Genomic DNA, 7590 nt, shown 5'->3' on the forward strand with positions numbered 1-7590 from the left:
CTCGGCTCAGCTTGAATGAAATCAATTTCAACGAGTTTGAGCTTTAGCTAAGACTCTAGCAAGTTGAGTTTGGACTGCACATATTTCATAACTCCACTCAAATAGACATGCTCATAAACAAGCTAGTTCTAAAATCTTAAAGCTCGGTTTGGTTTGATTCGACTTGATTCCCTATGTATGGTGTGCCATATCAATGTTTTCATCCTTGCTTATCGCAAAGACCAGGACAAGCATATTATGCATAATATGCTTAATATTATGCGTAACCAACTTCCTTCAAGATAAGATTGATCAAACAAACCCAGAGTGTTGTTTCGGTGTTAAAGAACGAAATCTTTTCACCCCCAGAACTCTCTTCGGTTAATTTGGATTCTGAGAGCTTCAAATGTTCCAACTTTTCTATGACCCTTCCAGTTGCTAGACCAAAACATCATCAATGAAATGATTAGGGAGAGATCTTTGGTTACCGGCTGGTACTCGGTTTCCCGGTTTCCTGGTTGGTACTCAGTTTTTGTTGACACTCCTACTGGCAGTGATAATTCTTTTTGGAACAAAAAAATGAAAATTTTATAAAGTCATATCCAATTCTTTTTGGAACAACAATATTAGAAGGTTTTCATGGAAATTGTGATAATTTTTAATGTTTATTTTCTTTTAGAGAAAATTCACTTTATCCTCCTTGAAGTTTAAGGTGTTTTTTAATTTGAATTTCAATATTTAAAAATTTGTAATGTACCCTCTAATGTTTCAAAAGTTTTTAATTGAGACTATTCGTTACTAATTTTCGTCTAAGTGGATGAAAATCATCTCACGTGCGTCTCCGTTTGAATTTTTATGCATTCTCTTCCAATTTTGCCCTCATTTCCTGGTTTACCGTTCCCTTCTACTGCATTCCCCAAAGCCACCCCTCTCTCCGCCGCTCCTCTGCCCTCCGCATCTCAAATTCCACCAACTCCACCAAAGCAATCACTACCGAAATTTAGAAAACACCCGCTGCTCTGAAAGCTTTCATTTCCCGATTTGCTGTTGACCAACCGCGAAAGGGATCTGACGTCCTCGTGGAGGCACTGGAGCGCTAGGCCATGACCTCCGTCTTCGCCTATCCTGGAGGCGCGTCTATGGGAAGATGCTATTCCTCCCCAATATGTGATTCAGACGGGAAAATTTTGAGTTCGGTATTCATAAAAAAAACGAAAAGAAAGAAGCTAAGATTTTCGCTTCCTTAGCTCTGTTTGTTCGACGGAATATATCTCCTACTAAAATTTTCTCGTAACTAAAACAAACAAATACATCTCTGAGACTCTCTTTCTCCATACAAAAAAAAAAAAGAAGAGTTTCTCGAGCAAAAATTTTCCTGGATTAATATTTTCTACTAAAAGCACAAAAGTTCAAAAATTATCCCTCAATTTTCTCTCCAACCGAACAGAGCCTCACGGTATCCATATTTCAGTAGAGTACAGTTGAGCAATATAAATTCGCAATTTCGCATTGGATCGTAGGTTAGATTGTGCTTTTTGTCGGATTGGATCGTAGGTTAGATTGTAGTTAAAGCTTTTGCTGTATCCTGATTACGTTAATGGAAATTATGCGTTTCTCGCTTTCAAATCCCTTGCGTAATTTAGTTCATCAACTTTTGATTTAGTTATTGTGTTTAATCGTTTTGTGAATTCTATTTATATATATAAAACAGATTAAATCGCCCACAACAACGGTTGATGAAGGTATTTGTTAAATGCAGATTACGTCTCGGGCAATAGCTCATATATTTTTCCAAATTCTTAATGCAACAGCCTTCTATGCCTACAGCGTTGGAAATTCTTACGGAAAACAGAATCACTGGTTTTCCCGTCTATGACAATGAATGGAAATTGGTAAGATTTGCTTACTCCTTGTTTAATCAGACTTTGTGAATGCTTACTATGGAGGATATTGTTGGTTAAGTAGTAGAAAATGTACTCACATTGTTCCCAATAGGTCCCACTTTTATTGAAGTCCCGAAATTTGTAGCTTATGCTTCCTTCACTGAGATGATGAATTTTTCTTCAGTTAGTTCAGCATAATTTCACAATCTATCTGCATTATTCATTTCAGTTTCTTGACTTCTCTTTGCTTTCTTGTGGAATGGGTGTTGGATGAATGATCTGGCTTAGAGGTCGGTGTAATATATACCGGGATTGATTTTTGAGGGTTTCCTTAAAATGCAGGTTGGTCCTGTTTCAGATTATTACTTATTGGCATTGGAGTCCATATCAGGTGAATCAAAAATTTCAATCTATATCTTGTTCATTTTTTAAAAAGCTATACTTGTGGAATTTGTAGTTTCTGGCATTAGATTAATTGTCCTGTATGAGGGAAAATGTTTGGAGTTGAAGGCTTTTTGGTTAAAGTCACTATACCACTGGACATCTATCTTCGACTACTTTAATATTTCTAGCTTTTATGATTTTCTTGATCTTTTCTCATTTTTTGTTAGGTGTTTCTTTTGCATACTTTTTGCGTACTTGGGTTGTGCCTTTGCATGTTTAATAAACTTCAGTTACTTATAAAAATAATGAAAATATTGATATAAAGTTGAATCCAATTCTTTTTGGAACAACAATATTAGAAGGTTTTCATGGAAATTGTGATAATTTATAATGTTTATTTTCTTTAAATAAGAGACATCTGAGCTGTTTTATGATGTTTAAAGCATTATTGGTCTTTTGAAGTGACATCTCCTTCCACCATAAACAAGGGGTTGAGGGTGAGGTCTTTTTTTTTGAGATTATTAGTTGAGTTTCTATTATTGTGCTAGAGGTTGCTGGTCTTGGATTTGAACAAGATGAGCTTGTTTTGTGAAGTGAGGTCTCAGCCAGAGGTTGGATGTTTGTCCAATATAGAGAGCATTTTATATGCCCTGAAGGCTACAGGGGACGAACCTAAGGGGCTAGCTAATTGCGGTTAGCTTGCTCCTTGTATAATTTATCGTGTGCTTTCCTGATTAACAGTATAGAGCTGTCCGGAAAACAAATGATGACAAGGGCACAATTAATTGTGCTTGCTTAAACATCAAATTAGCTGATCCAATACATTTTTTTCCCAAATCTTTTTCTTACTTGATTTTACATGGATAGATGAATCAATCATTCATGGCTATATATTACTTGAAAAGGGAAAGACTTGTGGACATTTCCTCAAATACCTGCAACTTCAAAGACTATTTTGCTCTTCGTAATCAGCTTTTACTCTCTGCAATCGTAACTAGATGGGTGCATTCCATTGCCAGGAAGGAGTTGCACCATTCACTTCTTCAAAGTAAGAGCTAGCAGCTTTGTCAAACTCTTATGGCTTTGGAAGAACAAATTCATCCCTGTTGTTCACTTCTGCAGCATAGAACAGATTGATTACATTTTATTGCTTTGGACTTTTGAAAATTTGAGCCATTAGTGTCTTTCTCCAAATACTGAGTGCATCCACCACTTTCAAAGCCACAACTAATAGAAATGACCCTAGGGTCTTTATGGTAGATTTTGATATATATGTATATTTGTTCTCCCTTGTCTTGTGTCTGATATTGTTGGAGTATTCTTTTATTTTGTTTTAGACGGGGTCATGTTTTTGGGAATCTTGAAATATCAATTAGTTTTTGTTGTTAGTATGGACCAAATAGGTTTGCTGGGAAAAGTGCCATAATGGTGAGTTTTACAAATAAATAAGAATTGTTGTTTGCTCATTTATTTCCAGCATTTTAAGGTACCCTAATTTAAACTGGGTTTCAACTGTTTGATGTGGTACGTGTGTCTAATTCTTGTTCCTTCAGGTTTGAAATTGTAACATGATTAATTGGCATTGGCTTATGCTCTATTATTCTTCTCAATGAAATAAACCAATTAGTGTTCCCTACTATTCATTGTAGATGTTGAAATAGAAAATCTCTTCAAATTCATGGTCACGTATACTTTTTTTTTTTTGGTATGATTAGGTTTTTCGTTGAAATGATATTTGCGGAGTTGAATTCCTAAAGCAAAGGACTTACTTTTGTCTCTCCTGGTGTTTCAGTCATAAGTCTTGTTTGTCTGAATTCCTAAAGCAAAAGACTTTCTTCATACAAACATATCTCTTGTTTGTTGTCCTCTTTATTTTCCTTGATGGCCAAAGGCTTATATCTTTGATAGGTTGTGTTTGTGATTTTTTTTTTGTTGTAATTGTTGTGTTTGCGATTGATTGTAAAAGGAGATGGATTGAATTGAATAAAACTTCTCTACTTAGGGTAGGAGTCAAAGCATACAAAATACAAAATTTTGGATCAAATTCTTCAATGAATTTCCCGTAGCTCTAACTCCCTTCTAGGAGCTTGCTCGTAATTAGGCTTTCTAGTAGTCCTCAATTCCTTTGAATGACTTGGGCAAATAGTTATTCATGAGAATTTGCCTTGTAAGCCCGTCGGTATGTGGGCTCTTCACTAATCAACAATTATAAAAACAAATTTATTAAAACCAAGGCAAAATAGAAAGCAGTTTATCACTTACCCTTAGCAAAGCACCCAAAACTGACCCCTTATCACTCGTCTTTCGAAACACCTTCCAAATCTTGGTGTTTTGGATTAGGCCTTAAGACTCGAGCTCCTTATGGTCTTATCAATCTTTTGGTTTGTGTGTGGATGTGGTTGATATGCACGTCAACTTTTGTCATCCAATTATTGTTTTGAGATGAGTGGTTGATATACACTTACTTTCACTTCAATGCACCTATTTTCTCACACTCATAGGTGACTTTAAACCTACCATTAAAATAAAATCTAATAAAGATTCATCTCATATTTAATGGTTGTTTCAAAAGCTGCATTATTCTATTGTATTATTATAATCAACTCAAGTTTCATGTAGGCATTGCTAGATTGTTCTTGTAGGCATATCATTTGAGTGTACCAGTTTGTTTTGGGGTGGGGATGGTATCACTAGGTAGCACTTAAAAATGCATTTCCTTCGATGTAAAATGATTTATAGGGGAAAATGTTTTCGGTCAAAAATATTTTTGGGGAAAATCACTAATTTTCCATTGTTTGTTTGAGACCTTTGAAATTGTATTGAAAATGTTTTTCACTCACAATGATTTGAAACCGATGCCTCGTATTCCACCCCTTAGGACTTGGGCTGGTTGGCTCATTGAAATCTAGTTCTATCAATTCCTATTTGTCCTCTTTTATTTAATGAATTATTCGAAGAGTAAATGTATGTAATTAAAAACAGGGCAAGTATAGTGTATTGTTTGGTCCTACAAAAGAAAAAATTGCGATGAGGAACACATGGGATGCCTTTTTCATACTTTTCTCTATCTAATCAAGAAACACGTTGGTTACTATAGCAAAATCTAATGATTTTTTTTTATTAATATAATATTGATGGGTATCTCAATATATTATTATAAGATATGATATATAAAATTTTCAATGTTAAATTTTTCAAAAGTGGTATCCAATATGATTCAATGTGGGAAATGGGGCAACCCCATGGTAAAAAGTACCCCTTACCTAACCTTAATACAAGATAATATTATAAATTAAAGAAAGATAACCTTTTGAAATTTTTACGCTAAATATTAATTAATTTTTATTTTTTACTTTTTACCGGCTTAACTTTTTAGGGTAATTAATTATTTAATATGATATTAAAATGCCATACTTATTGGAATAGAGTTTTAAGCTTACAAAAAGATGAATAATTCTAAAAGTCACTCTTATATTAATTTTGTGTTTTTCAAAAAATGAGGTGGTTTTTTTTAAAATTACAATTTGATCAAAATTTAATAGTGATTGATCATAAATCTAATGATGATTTTAAGAGTTACATCATTCTTGGAGGAACATAAGAGAGATTTGTACCATTACTCAAAAAAAGAGTGTTAAGTCTCCAAGGTAGCTTAATTGGCTGTGGACCATGCCTATTGAGAGGGGGGGGGGGGGGGCAGCTAACATTAATAAAAAAATTTACAAAAAATTCAAAATTAGATTCGCCCCTAGATGCATTTGATTGGGAAATCTAGTTTGTTTCTATCGTACGATGTTAATGTGTTAAGTTTCAATCAACCTTTACATATATTTTTTTAAAATGACGATTCAAAAGTTTGGAATTAAAACATCACTATTGTGAGCAGGGATGAATGAAGGGGCGGCTCTTATAGGTCATGGCCCCTTCAATTATTGAGAAAAAAAAGTTTATGTCAAATTTTAGTTTTTAAGTCTTTGGCCATTACTCAAGCTAGAAAAAATAAAAAATTGGCCCTTACCTACAATTTTTTTGGCCCTATCTATAAATGTTTTTGGCCTTAGAGCATTCTCAATGGAAGAGCCAATTTTTTATGCAAAATAACTCATCAAAACTCACTTTATGTAGTTTAGCTAATGAATTTTTAAAGGTCTCTTACATTCGATTAGCTATATTTTTATCTATATCTTTTTATTAAAAATTGTGAAAAGTTTTGGGAAAAAGAAAAAACAAGTGAGAGAAACAATAAAAAAGAAAATGGCTATCTTGAAAAGTGCTGCTACTACATGTAGCTTTTTTTTTGCTAATCCAATGTGAAGGTTTTTACAAATCTGATTAGCCATTTTAGATAAAAGTACCATTTGGCTTCTCCATTGGGAATGCTCAACCCAATAAAATTTTTGGCTCCACCCACTAAATTTTTTCGCCCTATTGCTTCTACCCAAAAAATCTTTTGAGCCATACCCATTAAAACCCAAAAATTGATTACTCATTCTCAAATCTTTTTGTCCTTACCCATAAAAACTATAGTAACCTTATTTTTTTTTTCCTTAACCCATTAAGTTGGTTATCCATTTGAGATTTGATCCTACCCACAAAATTTTATCTTTCTTGAGAATTAAATTAAAAAAAGAAAGAAAAAAAAACTAAAAAAAGGGGTGGTTCCAGCCACTGGCTGGTTTTGAGGGGTGGCCGAACCACTCCTAAGGATCCTTAGGGTGGTTCGATCACTTCCAACTTGCAAAATGGGGGTGGTCGAACCTACCCCATTTGGCCGAAACCACCCCAAGGTCAAAACCATTTGGGTTTTTTCGGAAGATTATTTACTTACTTGGGATTTTTTTTTTTTTTTGGGTATTTTGGACTTTTGCTTTTTTTCGGGTTGTTCCTTCCACTATTGTTTTTTAATGCTACTTTTTGAATTTGATTACCTCATGTTTTAAGTCTCTCATTTACCTCGTGTTATTGCAAGTCCTTGTCTTCCCATAAACAATGTTTGTGAATGCATTAATAATTAAAAATAATAATATTAGAAATTATTTTTCATCCCACAATATTATTATGTCAGTTTCAAACAACATTTTGATTTTTTTTTTTTAAATTTTATTTTATAAAAATAACTTATCAAAGAGTTAGTTGTGACTAACACATCAATATTATGAGATAGTTGTAAGATAAAAATGTGATTCTAACCAACGTAAACTTAGATAATTTATTTATTTTTTTGACTAATTTAATAGTTGGTTGGGATTGACACTTAGCAATTTAGGACTGACGGGTTCACGTGTCAGGTTTGAATCAACACGGTTAATATTATTGAAAGTTGAGCGGTCTAATTAAATTGAGA

The 7590-nt window shown here is 33.7% G+C and overlaps 1 long non-coding RNA gene across 2 annotated transcripts; it reads left to right on the plus strand.

Moving 5' to 3' along the window:
* Positions 1 to 904: 904 nt before the first annotated feature.
* On the plus strand, positions 905 to 4515 carry LOC132168695 (uncharacterized). Of its 2 annotated transcripts, none has more exons than XR_009438914.2 (3): positions 905 to 1871; positions 2205 to 2253; positions 3962 to 4515. It is a non-coding gene; the product is annotated as an uncharacterized LOC132168695 (long non-coding RNA). The 2 variants fall into 2 exon arrangements; XR_015912696.1 differs by lacking the exon at positions 3962 to 4515 and adding an exon at positions 3245 to 3330.
* The last annotated feature ends 3075 nt before the right edge of the window (positions 4516 to 7590 follow it).

Source organism: Corylus avellana, chromosome 1 (genome assembly GCF_965113065.1).
Source record: "Corylus avellana chromosome 1, dhCorAvel1.hap1.2, whole genome shotgun sequence".
Lineage (NCBI taxonomy): Eukaryota > Viridiplantae > Streptophyta > Magnoliopsida > Fagales > Betulaceae > Corylus > Corylus avellana.